The sequence below is a fragment of the Cupressus sempervirens genome, chromosome 3 (assembly GCF_028749045.1).
Source record: "Cupressus sempervirens isolate cs-2001-9-10 chromosome 3, ASM2874904v1, whole genome shotgun sequence".
Classification (NCBI taxonomy): domain Eukaryota; kingdom Viridiplantae; phylum Streptophyta; class Pinopsida; order Cupressales; family Cupressaceae; genus Cupressus; species Cupressus sempervirens.
In genome coordinates this window covers 747,176,251-747,190,899 of record NC_143120.1, presented here as the reverse complement: position 1 = coordinate 747,190,899, position 14,649 = coordinate 747,176,251, and positions in this window count along the sequence as shown.

Genomic DNA, 14,649 nt, shown 5'->3' with positions numbered 1-14,649 from the left:
CACTTGGTTTGAAGTCCTGATCAATCTCCTAACTCAAGATATTATGATTTTGGTAGAAGTTGTTCTAAAAAGTTATCATATCTAGGGTTTCAATAAGAATTTGTCATATCTCAAGATTTCAACATGGGAATTTAATGGCCTCTAGTGAAATCCAAGTGTTGGTTATTTAATTTAATACTAGTTTGGTCTTAAGTTTGTATATGTAGGTGGAAAAGAGAAATTCGATGCCCTAGGCGTGCAAGACCCATGTGCATGCTTATAGCGCTGATCAACATCTCCCATAACTTGCTCTAGAAGAGTCATCAAACCTTGCAATCAAGTTTGCAAATTTTTTATGCATTCCCCTTTATGTTCCAATTGTTATTTTTAAGTTTGGGCCTTTGGAAAGTATACCTCCTTTGTATTTGGAGACCTAATAGGGTTAATTACATAGAGAGGAAACTAGGTAAAACCTAATTTTTCCATTCCTTCCAATCTCAGTGCTTTGTCATGTTTAATAAACCCCAAAAGGATATCATAATATGTGATTTTTTCATAGGGTTATATGGAGATTGTTGAAGTTAAGTCAGATTTCGATGAAAAAGGGCTACAAGCCTAGGATAGTGGGTTTGTGAAGCAACCATAGGGTAAATGTTGCACAATATGGTTTTAACCTTCAATCCACTACAAAATGGACCTAAATAGACCAAAAATTCAAATTTGAGTCACCCCTGGTCTGTTTGTGTTTTTTGGGGTCTTGTGTCAAATATTGTCAATTTGTGCTTATAAGGCAATTTGTGATAAGTTGTCTTGTTTGAAGGGGTCTTCCTTGTGATTGGGATTTCCTTGGTTAGGGTTAGGTTGTGGTAACCTTAATATCCTATTTGAGCACTTTTGATTGGTTCTTGGGCACATTTGGCAGGATCAAAAAGACACTTTTGATTGATGTGCCTCTAGTGAAGAGGATCTAAGGGACAATTGATTTTTCTAAAGATCCCTACACTAGGCTCCATTGCATCAGACAAGTTACCCTTAGGTTTAGTAATAAACTATGTTATAATGATTTAGAATAATTTGGGGTGGGGGTGAATCAATTATCGTCAAGTCTAGATGTACCAATTCAACTTTTAATAACTTCAAATAGCTTAATCAATGTCAGATACCCACTTGCTCTATATAGAATTTCATCAATAATTTAACATTTCATGTATTATCTTAACTCTTTGTTCCTATATTTGTTGACTACTAGTAAATAAAATACTATAAAATATAGCATGCATAACAATATTATCCACACATGGAAATAACATTTTGACACTAGGATTTAATGTGGAAATCCAATTTCAGAAAAACCACCAAGTAACATGTTGCCAATTTTTCACTCTCCTCAAGTGAGCTCTGTTAAGAGCCAACCCTATTCAAGGTTGTACAAGACACTGTTAAATGTGACCTTGTTAAAGTATTTAAAGACCCTATTAGGAGTAGTCGTCTTGTTAGAGGACTTTAGAATATTCCATTTGAATGTCAACTTGATTAAAGGATTTACAAAATGACTATTAGGTCAACCTTGATCAAAGGAATTTGACTATTATAATGATCATAATGTCAAAAAATAGGTTTGACCTATAAAGTACAGCTCACTTTGCAAATTTAGATCTTCATTTTCTCATCTATTGGCTCACTAACTAGCCTCCATTTACATCTCCATCACTGATTTGCACGACATCTCCTCAAGCAATCACTCTTCACCAAACACTTTACACTTCACATCTTCTATTTTTCTCTTCACAACCTTTCCTTAATAATGTCAATCAACAATGAACCAGCCTTAGAAAACATCTCTTATACCTCCCTAAATAGGTAATTACATTAAACCATATAATTAAACTTACCTAAGAGCATTATATAGAGAATAATCAAATATATAATGAAAATTGAAAGTTGTATATAATATAAGAAAGTTCTAAGTAGAGTTGCATGGATGTGTATGATAAGTATAGAAATATTTATAAACATTTTTATACCATAAGAGTCTAGTTGATTTTATTGTTCTCAATAGGTTGTGTAGTACATAAGCACCATTTTTATTGAATATTATAGTAATCAACACTAGCTGAATGTAATTTTATAGTTTTTACCTAAGCAAGTTATGAAATCAAAGAGTACTAGAAGAAACCTTATTCAACACATCCCAAGTGTACTTGTACTATCTCCAAACTCTACTTATCATAATTAGGATTAGATGGGTATTAAAATAGGATACTTAACCTTCTTTCTTCTTCTAGACATTTGATCAGAGTCAAAGTCACTAACTTATTCCCCTCTAAACCTCTTCAAATTTATTTGTCCAACCTTATCTTTAAGAGAAGGAGGCCTTTTACTCTCTATTTTCTTCCCATCATGCACATGCTCAAAATCCTTATAGGAAATAATCTTGTAGGACTTCACCTTTCCCAACTTCTACCTAAAAGTTGCATATACTTTAATGAGAAAGAAAAGAACAAAGTACTCATTCTAATAGAAAATGGGTGCAATGAACAAAGACAATCATATGTAAGTTCAAACTTGTGTATTGCATCAATAAATTTCTTATAAGAAAGATACTTCCTCCTAGATTAGTCTTTCTCATCTTCATTAAATACATTCCTAATACAACCCTCTAGGTAGTGGAAAAAATGACTAATTTTTTTCAAGTTTACTCTCATCTTTATTGTATTGTGAAATTTTTCATGGCCACTCACTCTTAATAAAACACCATACTAGATGGTTCTAGGATATTTTCAATGTGTAGCCATCCACCTTTTGTCATTGTAAAATTGTAGAAAAAAGTGTAATAAGGGAAGAGAGTACCCTTACTTATTTTATTTGTATCTCTATCCTAAATTTCCTCAATATATCTTATGATCTCAACAAATCCCATTCTTAGAAGGGCATAATATGGCATAACAAAAGGATATCCCAAAAATCCATAAAATCTGATTGTAGTCACTAGATATGGTATGAAATCACCCTAATTGTGTGACACTCCAAGATATTGCATTATTTCCACAAGCCTTAGGAAATCTATATTTCAATGGGGATGCTTTAAGGGTTTACAATCAATCTCTCCCTAAGCCTAGATGAAAATTCATTGTTAAAAAGGATCAAGATAGACTTAGGCCAATCCATAGAAAAAATAGTGGACCATAACTGTACAATCATCAATTCAACTTCATGTTATATCACCAACTCCATGTATTGTCCAAAATAGTATGCATTATTGGAAAGGATCATGTGCATTAAAAAATAGTATCATTAGAAGAAAAAACTCTCACCTTCTACTAATTCAATCAATCCTACATGTTATAATTTTTTAGAATAACTAGGGGGGTGGGGGAGGGGGTGAATCAATTACTCAAGGTCCTTAAGTACCGTTTGAACTTTTAAACAATAAAACTTGTATTGTTCTACTTATGTTGTTGTTTCTTGGTCTCTACCATAAACAAATTTTACTATTCCAAATATAACATGCTTTTTTGAATATAAAATATAAAACATATAAAACATTTAGCACAGTTTTGACACTAGAACTTTTACATGGAAACCCAGTTTGGGAAAAACCACCAACAACATTTTATCAATTTTCAGTCTTTCAAAGTGAGCTTTGTAAGGAGCCAACCTTGTTAAAGGTTACAATACACACTATTAAATGTGACCTGATTAGAATGTCACCTTGTGAAAGGATTTACATAGACTGTTAAGTCTTCCAAAAATGACTATTAGGTCAACCTCTATTAAAAGGATTTCAATAAAAACTATTTGCAATGATTAGAAAGAAAATATTAGGGTTTTGATCTATGTGATTAAACTCACTTTACAAGTTCAGATATCTATTCAGTTCAGGTGTTCATTCATTGATAAGCTCTCCACTATTTTATGTTCTTTATTCACTCGAGAACCCTTCAAGCAATCAATCTTCCCCCTTCAGCAAAACTTATGCCTTCTTGCTCATATTTCACTTATCACTATCAATAACATCTCTACCAAATTTTTCCTATAGCTTCGCATTCACTCACACACTTGTACATTTTTTGTCCACCTTTATCTGTATGTGCCTCTTGCATATACTTGCACTCCTCAAAAATTTGTTTGGATTTGTACCTCTTTAAATAGGCAATTCTTCCTTTACCATTTTCCATGATCACAGTAGATCTTAGGGTTTATGATCAAGTTCAACATGATTCACTATATCTATCCATCTTCTTGATATTATTCTTGAAAATTCTCTAGAATCTATCTGTTAGGTCTTTACCTAATCCTCACTTTGAATTTAATGATCAAAATCATCAATCTTTTCTTCAACACGATTAAAACATCTCCCAAGAAATCAACTGAGTCAGTTGGGAATCATGATTTCCTTGAATTCATCTTCAATAGTATTACTTGACAATTACTAAATTCTAACACTCAGTCATTGATTAATACTCTGGGTATTGTAAAATGAGAGGCCTCACCCTGATCCGTCATAGCACATCTGATACATTTTTACTGTGATACATTATGACTCAATATGCTGAGACATTATTTGATGGACTGGATATTATTATATTATTTCATGTCGTGCGATGCTTTACCTTAAAATTCTTAATCGCGTTATTTGATGTTTAATAAGAATGCATAATGATGGTGTAGTATAGTAAATGAACTCATGATTAGGAATATGATTAATACTTTAATTATGCAAATTTTTAATGATTAAATATGTGTGTAGAAATGAGGAAAATTTATATAAATGAAAGATTGATGTTTTGATTTATGTGATTATTCAGATGAGTTTTAAATATATAGATGGGATTTTTCTCAAACTACTAATGTGTGAATTGAGTGTGCAGGATTATTAGCTAGGAAATCTAACAAAGAATTAGTAATCGGCCCTATATAAAATTTGTGAAACCTAGGGTTGATTCTAATGAAAGATACATACTCTATTGTTTCATATTTTATTTGCATGGTAATTTGAATGTGTGTATCATTCTATAATCATAAAGTGCTTAATGTTATGTAACAATGAATCTTATGGAGTCACTTGACACTCATAATTCATATATGTGTATCAAGATGTTGATTAGGGTTAGTAGAGTAATCTGTTAATCTAGGATTGATTAAGTTAAGTAACCTAAGGCTAACTAGTTGGTAACCTAGATTAATTACCATAATTAGGGTTTAGTGGAATGATGTCGACCTTAGGTTTTTAAAATTCCAAATATTTCAAGCCAAATTGATAGGCCCTAAAATGATTCTAGAGGCATAAATTAATGCAAAGAAATTGTCTAGGGGATATGTGTATGGGTTGGGGACATTTTCTACCCTTCTAGATCCTTTTGTTGACTTTTGAGCTTGTAAATATCTCATTTTTCCTTTAGTGCAAAAATTGAACTTCTCCATGAGTTTGCCAAGTTTAAACTCCACCAAAAAGGTTTTCTTAATGGTAGGATCAATTTGAAAAACCCTAGAATGTCTTAGTCAAGTCTGTAGTTATTAAAATTTTAGGTGGATGAGTTTAGAAGCCTATTTACAATTTGTGAAACCTAGGGTTGAGTCTAATGAAAGATGTAGACTCCTTTGTTCCATATTTTATTTTTATCATAATCTAAATGTGTATATCATTCTATAATCATAAAGTGCTTAATGTTATGTAATAGTGAATCTTATGGAGTCACTTGACACTCATAATTTATATATGTGTATCAACATGTCAATTAGGGTTAGTAGAGAAACCTGATAATCTAAGATTGATTAAGTAACCTAAGGTTAATTAGTTGGTATCTATATTAATTACCATAATCAGGGTTTAGTGAAATGGTGTCGATCTTAGATTTTTAAAATTTGAAATATTTCAAGCCAAATTCAAGGGTCCTAAAATGATTCTAGAGGTATACATTAATGAAAGCCAAGTGCCTAGGGGGTATGTGTATGGGTTGGGGACCTTTTCCACCCTTCTAGATCCTTTTGTTGACTTTTATGACCTCCTAAATATCTCATTTTTCTTTTAGTGCGAAAATTGAACTTCTCCATGAGTTTGCCAAGTTTACACTCCACCAAAAAAGTTTTCTTAATGGTAGGATCAAGCTAAAAGACCTTAGAAGGCCTTAGTCAAGTCTAGAGTTATTATAATTTTAGGTGGGTGAGTTTAGAAGCCTATTTAGTTGCCAATTTGTGGGTTGAATGGTGTTCACACAATCTCTACATTTAGAGAGAGTAAATCTAGGATTGAAGGAGGAAGAAGGATTAGCTCTTCTCAAAAAATTCTATTTTCCATAACCATTTGTGAAGGTAGGAATATTTTATGGTCTTGTTCTTCATGTTGTGTTTTAATTGCTTAAGTAGACCTATTGCATGTGTGTGTATTCATATGTATGATGAAACATGTGAGGGATGAGTTATTATGGGTTTCTTAATCATTTTTCCTTTCATTTTTTATATTTTGTTTTGTGAGGGGAACTATAAGGGTCGTGTTGGTTTTACTCACCCTTAGATAGGGTAGAAGTGGCCATGTATAGGAGGAGGGCCACACTTGGACTTTGGGTCAGTGTAGAGTCTCTCCTCATGATGAGGAGAGACAGAAAGTAGAGTCTTATGGGCCCCTACTTGTCAATACAAACCGTTTTGTGTTTGGGGAGATAAGGAGTGAAACAAAGGAAGTTTTTGTAATTATTAGCCCTAGAAGAGGCATTTTCTTTGGTGTTGTGATTGACTTCTCCTACCTTGGAAAAATACACCTTCTCCGTAGTCTTGGTTCAATAAGGAACCTATTGTGTAGACTTAGGATGGGATTAGATGTTTGAATGTGTCTATGAGTTGATCTGATTGTCACCTAGTTAGTTTCAATTCTCCATGGTTACCTTGTTGTAAATTTGCAAATTGCATAGTCGATACCTTGATATGGAGCCAAACTGGATTCAGAGTTTTGGTGTTCTTGATTCAAATGTTATGGAGACTTCTCCTTAGGATAATAATCCTAATGTAAAATTTGTTGTCAACCTTTTTTTGAAATGACGATGATGTTGAATTTTCTTCCCTAATTCTTTCTCGATTGAGTCCTTGAATAAAGTTTTGAATAAAATTAATATGAAGTGGCTAGCTTACGTATGTTAAAAAAAAAAGGAGCAAATCCTTTCTTATGGCATTATTTATAATTCATTTCATATGCATATGATCAATTGTGATTAGATACAATAATATTACACAAAGTTTGCAATTCGAATATGATAAGGTGTTAGAGGAAAATTGATTTATATGGATGTTACTTCATTTTGCATTTTAGTAACTATTGAAAAAAAAATACACCTACTCAAATGCACATATATAATATCAAAAATCTATGCTATAATTCATCCTAGAAAATGAATATATATATATATATATATATATATATATATATATATATACCATGTTAAAATTGTATGAGAAAAATCAACACTTGGTGAAAAAATGACCCTTAGGAAATTTATCTTTTTAGAACAAAATGCTCTCTACCTTTTGTATATAGAAGTTTTTAACCCTCTTTTGGAACATAGAGTATATTTTAAAAGATTCCCTTTCTGAATCCTGTCATAATTCAAATAATAGACTTGTGATTATTAATCACAAAAAAAACATAATTAAAAATAAATAAAATGGCAAAACAATTAACATATATCTATATCTATCCTATCCTAAATTCACCTACTTACTTTATCCCATAAACATCTCTACACTTACCTTATCTCTACCTTTACCTATAAATTTTTTTAGGCCTAACTAACTTTCCCCCTCTTCAATGTGTAAGTTGGATGTAGTCTGTCCTCCTTGCCTTAGAAGCCACTACATCTTTTCCATGTAAGTGTGTGTTGGGTATGTACCTACTAGGGAAATGATGACATCTTACAAACATTGTACTCTTCCTCCAATCGATTCCAATGGAAGTTTTTTGTTTTAAAACTTTAATCAATTCCATATCCAAGATGTCTACGTATCCACCTTGGAGGAGGACAAGGTCTACACTTGGACCTGCAAATTTTAGACCTTGGGATCATCATGCCACATGGGGACCTTCTTAGGAATCTGCCCATGACAAGTGGGGATAGGTGGCGGTTAGGAAGGGTTGAAAGCTTTTAGTTTTAGGAAACAAAATGAATGCCTTTCATTGTGCAAACCTCCAATCACAATTTTTCACACCTTCTCCCTTGGGCAGTGTAGGAAGCTTGGTTGGTGTGCCCATTTGCAGGCTTGCTTGGAACCTCCATGTCCTTGGGTAGAGGGAAGGTTGGGTGTTAGGGTTTGGTTAGTTAAGTGGAGTTAGGTGGAAATGGTTAGTTAGGATTAGTTTGTAGGTTTAGTTAGTAATAGTTAAAAATAGTTAGTAATAATTAGTCATGGTAATATTAGTTAATGTTTTAATGTGTGTGGAAATCGATTATGTATTTATTGTTAGTATAGTAATTAAGTAGTTAGGTTAGTTAAGTTAATTTTTATAGGTGTTAATTAAAATTAGTGTTTGGACGTAAAGTAATGTTATTTTTGGCTTATTTAAATTATATTAAATGTTTAGGCATGTCTAATTTTAGATTAGGATTGTAGATTTAATTTTTTTTTTTGTTGCAGTTAAGTAAATGGTAAATATTGGCTTTATTTTTCAAAAAAATGAAGGAGGTAGATTAATAATGTATTGAAGGGTCTTTTTTTTTTTGAGTGGTAATGGTATAGGGTTAAATTTAATACAAATAGATGTTGAAATCAATTAAATAACAATTTTCTTAATGCAATGATTCAATCCTACATGATTGGTTATAAATCGAGATGAAGTGTTAAGGTATTGTAAGGGAAACCTATGTATGATTTTCAATGCACCTATATATTTAACTTGTAAAATGTATATATTGCATCATGTCAAAACCTTGTGTGACTTAGGTAATAAGTCGAGCATATCAATTCAACTGTGACTTGAGAACAAAGAAACTTAACACTTTTCCTACATTTATGATATCACTCTCTAACTAAGATGTCGACTCTACATCATGTTGAATCACAACTAGAACTCAATTATATTCTTCTCTTAACCTTTTTAGGTGACATGTGTTAATTTATTGGAAATAATATCTTTTAAAAAAAATTGTGTGTTTTTGCCCTGATATTTTAGGCATGACATAAAACTTCTTGGCTTGACATTGACTAACCTGCTCAGTCAAAAATATTTTTTCTCGACAATAACTATGGCTCAGTTGACACTAGCATCACTTGACATTCCTTTACCTTTTACTCTATTTCTCTTCTTGGTTTAACTCTCTTGACATAAATGATAATTTTTTTAATCAAAGTCTATCTAATCAAATATCCATTGTAGCTTCTTTTCATAACTCAACCTTTCCTCTAGGTGTTATTGTTATGAGCAATTTCTCAAATCATCTTCATCAGTCAAATAGATATGACATTTAGATTAGGTAGAAATATGTGTCTTCAATAGATTTGACATCAATGACAAAACAACAATTGTTCCAATTGTAAGTTTCCAACAATCTCCCTCTTTGGCATTGATGGAAACATCTCTATATTCCAAGAATCTCTACATCTCAATAGTAGTAGTAGCTAACTTTGTTACCATAAAATCCAAAAAAAATTATCCCTCTGAGATAATAGTTTCTTTTATGTATTCATATTCTCCCTCTTTGATATGGCCCACTTCTTTGTATATATATCTCTCTCTCATACTATATAACTCTCTATTTTTATATCTCTCCCTATTTTGTTTGTATAACTCTCCCTTTGTATGTCTCCCCCTCTTTGACAACAATGCCAAATACTCTAAGTTGTCTTAGCTTCAATCTCTTTAGACATTTGAGTTATGCAAATTTTGCATGTCTGGTTGATTTCTATAATCTATCTATGACTAATTTGTTATGTTGTACTAATCTTTCTACCTTAGGAATGCCCCAAAGTAGAGTTGTATTGCATTAATGTGTAAGATATTCTGCATAGCACATTTTATGCAATGCATCTTGCCTCCTTAATTAGCTTTGATTATGGGAATCACCCTTAATTTACCTCTAAGATATTCATGAGAATCTTTAGATAAGGGTTTTGTGAATATGTTAGAAATTTATTCTTTCATGTTCAAATATTCTAGCTTCACTTCTTTATCTTGTACTAGTTCCCTTAAGTAATGATACTTGATAGAAATGTGCTTTGTCTTAGTTTGCATCATTGGATTCTTTGAAATGTTAATAGCACTTGTGTTATCACAATTGATAACCATTGGATCTTTAATATATTCTTTCATACCTTTTAGTAATTGCTTGATACACATAATGTTTGAACAGACTACTATAGTTGCCACATACTTGGCTTCAATTGTTGATTGGGAATAGAATTCTATTTCTTGCTTGTCCATGACACCAATCTCTTTCTTACTAAGAATGCACCTCCACTAGTATTTTTTCTGTCATCAATAATTCATGCTCAATCTGAGTTAGTGAATACCTTCAGTTCAAATTTATCACTTCTCTTATAATACAATCCATAGTCTTTTGTACCTTTTAGATATCTCAATATCATTTTTACAACCATCATGTGATTCTCTTTAGGGTTTTCTAAAAAACTAGCAATTATCTCAATTGCTAAAGCAATATTCGATCTTCTATGAACAAAATATTATAATTTTATAATCATGGATATGTATAAGGTCTAGTTCACACTAGCAGATTCAATAATTCCTAGATAACTTATGTCTCATTGACATAGGTTTGCTCACTAACCTTGAATCTTCCATTTGAAAAGACTTTAGTATCTCCTTGATGTATTTGGATTGTGTAATGAAAATACCAAATTTGATTTGACATACATGTAATCCAACAAAGAATTTGATCTCACCAAACATAGACATTTCAAATTCATTCTTCATCTTATTAGCAAATGATTTGAATAATGCTTCTCTTCCTCCATATATAATATCACCAACAAATATTTTAGACAACAATGTTTCTTCTTTTTCACCATTCTTCAAATATAAATTATATTGTCATTTTTCCTTTCAAAAATAATCTTCACCAAATAATTATGCAATCTTTCATACCATGCTCTTGGGGCTTGTTTCAATCCATAGAGGGATTTTTTTTGTTAACATACCATTTTCTTCTTGTCTGGATCCAAAAATCCTTCAGGTTTCTCAATGTAAACTTCTTCCTCTGGTATACCATTTAAAAATGTAGATTTGAGATCGATCTGATGTACCTTTAAATTCTTGTAGGTTGCATATGCAAGTAAAGTTTCGACTCCTTCAAGTCTTTCCATAGGAGAAAAAGTTTCTTCAGAATCAAATCCTTCTTGAGCATAACTCTTGCATACCAGTCTTGCCTAATTTCTTGTTACTTTACCATTCTCATTGACTTTGTTTGTGAAAACCCTCTTTGTACCAATGTCATTTTTGTCTTTAGATCTTGGCACTAAAGTCCAAGCATTATTCTTCTCAATCTATTCAATTTCCTCATTCATTACTTGAATCCAATTTTCATTCTCCAAATCATCTTTCACTATTTTGGGCTCAAATTCATAGAGTAAGCATGTGTCCTCTTTGAGTATGTTTCTTTTTATAACACTTGATTCAAAATCACCAATTATTTGAATAGGTTTGTGATTTCCTCTCACATATTTTTCTTAGGCAATTTCCTTCTTTGTTCTTCCATAGTTTATCTTGAAAATCAATCTCAAGCTCATTTTCTCTTCCTTGTTCAGGTTCTAGTCCAACTTGTGCATTCTAGACATTTACTATTTGATGGTCAACATTTCTTTTTTGTAACTTGACATCCACTCTCTATTGCTTGAAAATTTTTTGTCCTATAACATTTCCTATCTGTTGAGAGACTACAACTTGGTTTACTTGTCTTAGGATTGCTTGGAGAATCATCATCCACATAGATGAATGTACTATAGTCTCCATGTTCTTATTTGCATGTAGTGTCACTTCTTTATTCAAACTCATCAATTTTCACATTTGTACTTTCCATAACTTTATTAGTGTTAAAGTTCAAACACTTATAAGATTTTCTCTTAGTGGAATATCCTAGGAATATGCCTTCTTTACTCCTTGCATCAAGTTTTCCATTCCTATTATCTTTTAAGGATATAGCATCTAATTCCAAAAATATTGAAATATTTCACATTAGGAACATATCCATACCATAGTTCAAAAGGTGTATCATTTGTACCTTTCTTGACTTGTACTCTATTTGTGGTATAGACAACAATACTAACAACTTCTCTCCAATATTTCTTTAATACACTCTTCTCCATCATTAATGTCCTTGTAAAATCCATTATTGATATTTTCCTTCTTTTAACTATTCCATTTTGAAGAGGGATCCTTGGTGTTGACATCTATTTTTTAATTCCCCTATCATTACAAAATGTATTGAACTCATTGCAAATGAATTCACCATCTTTGTTAGATATCAAACACTTTAGAATGTTCCCTATTTCTTTCTCAACTTTGGCTAAATAACACTTGAATAAGTAAAAAACATCAAATTTAGCTTTCAGAAACATCATAGTCATCATCCTAGAGTAATCATCAACAAATAGAATGAAATACTTATCTCCATAGTAACTTTGAACATCAATGGGTCCACATAGGTTAGTATGAACTAATTCCAAAATATCATTAGAAGTATATTTTTTTTTCTTAAAACTAGACTTGGTCATTTTTCCTAGTTGATGTTGTTTGCACATAGCATTTTTAGGCTTCTTTAGTTTAAGAAACCCTCTTACTTTCTTAATTTTACTTATATCCACTAGATTGTCAAAATTTACATGACATAATCTCTTGTACCATAACCAATCATCTTCTTGTTGTGCAAACAAACATGTCTCATTTGATAAATCTAGATAGAACAAGTTACCTTTTGTTTTTTCACCACTTCCAACTAGCTTACCATCGACATCATGTATCTTGGCCTTCCTTTTGTGAAATTCAACTCTGTAACTTAATTTGTTTAGCTGTGAAACACTCAAAAGAATATAATTAAGTCCTTCAACAGAATAAACATTGTCACATTTTATCGTGCCAGTCATTTAAATAGTCCCTTTACCTTTTACAACACATGAAATATCATTACCAAATTTTACACATCCACTTTGTATGGACCAATATCCTCAAATTTTTCTTTATCACTAGTCATATGATTTGAACATCCACTATCAATTATCCATTATTGGTTTTTTTTACGTATGAAATCAATGTAGTTTTCTCATCTTCATTAGAGTCTTCTTTCGTAGAAACATAGACTACTTCATCATCACATTTTCAAATTTATTGTTAGTTTCTTCTTCAACAATATAACATGATTTATTACCTTTGTCATCCTTGTTTCTCTTGAAGTCTTAGTCATCTCTTCTTACTTTGTACTTGCTTTCCTTCCTTTCATCCTTATCCTCTATGTTAGGACACCTAGCAACAATATGACCCACTTTATTGGATGAAAAAAAGATAATAAGTGTTTATCTTTGTATTTACATTTTCATCTTCTAAATCATTTTGTAATAAGGGCTTCAAGTTCATAAATCTCATCATCAAAACTATCAATATCACTCTTTACACATTTTCCTTTCTTTTTGCTAAGGAACAATTGTGACTTAAAAGGCATATTCAATAGCAATAGGTGTGTAGTTAACAAAGTTAGGCATTTTTGTTATGGTTGTAGTTTCTATCAAATTGATTTTAGCATGAGATACATTGTTGATGGTAAATCATCATTAGATAAATATTCTTATATAAATATTATATAATATAATATATATTACATATTATATATATATATTACATATATTATATTATATATAATAATATATATTATATAGATGGTTAGTTATATAATTAATATATTAAATAATGATGATTAACTATAGAGACATGTCTCTTCATGAGACATGTTTCCTCCTCTCATATTTATGAGTCTTCAAATCTATATTTGGAAGACATTAATTATATTGACAATGTTAGTACATTTGCAGTGATCCTGATAATTCAACATGGTATCAGAGCCAGGTTACAATCTTGGGACCTATAAAATGAGGCTCTTAAAGAAAATATCTTGGATGATTGAGATTATGATTATCCTTCTACATTTAGAGGAACTATGACACTTCTTCAAAGGAAAAACAAGATCTTAGAAGATTAATACTTAGAGGGAGTTTAGAAATACATGTGTATGACTACATGATTCTAATGGGCATACTCTTGAGTGCAACATGAGGAAGCATTGATTTGTCACTAGAAAACCATAAGATTCATATCTAATTTAGATTAAGTCTGATGAGAATCCTTGGGTGAAGAGAGCCTGTAATGGAGTAACTATTGGACCTAACTGCACCAGATCATTGTTCAGAGAGATAAATTTGAGGTGTAATCCTTTGTTAATGATATCTTCTCTATCAGGATAAGTTCTAAGTTAAATTCCTTGTAATGGGGTGAATACACAAAGTTGGGTTGCAATTCTGTAAAAGTCAAATTTGCGGAATGAGACCTCTTAGAAACGGGTACCCAATTTTAAAAAACAAGCACCCATTTTCGGCTCGGGTACCTGACCCTAAATTTTAAAAATGAGCACCCATTTAAAAAAAAATCAGGTACCCATTTTTTATTTTCAAAAAATGGGTACCTGT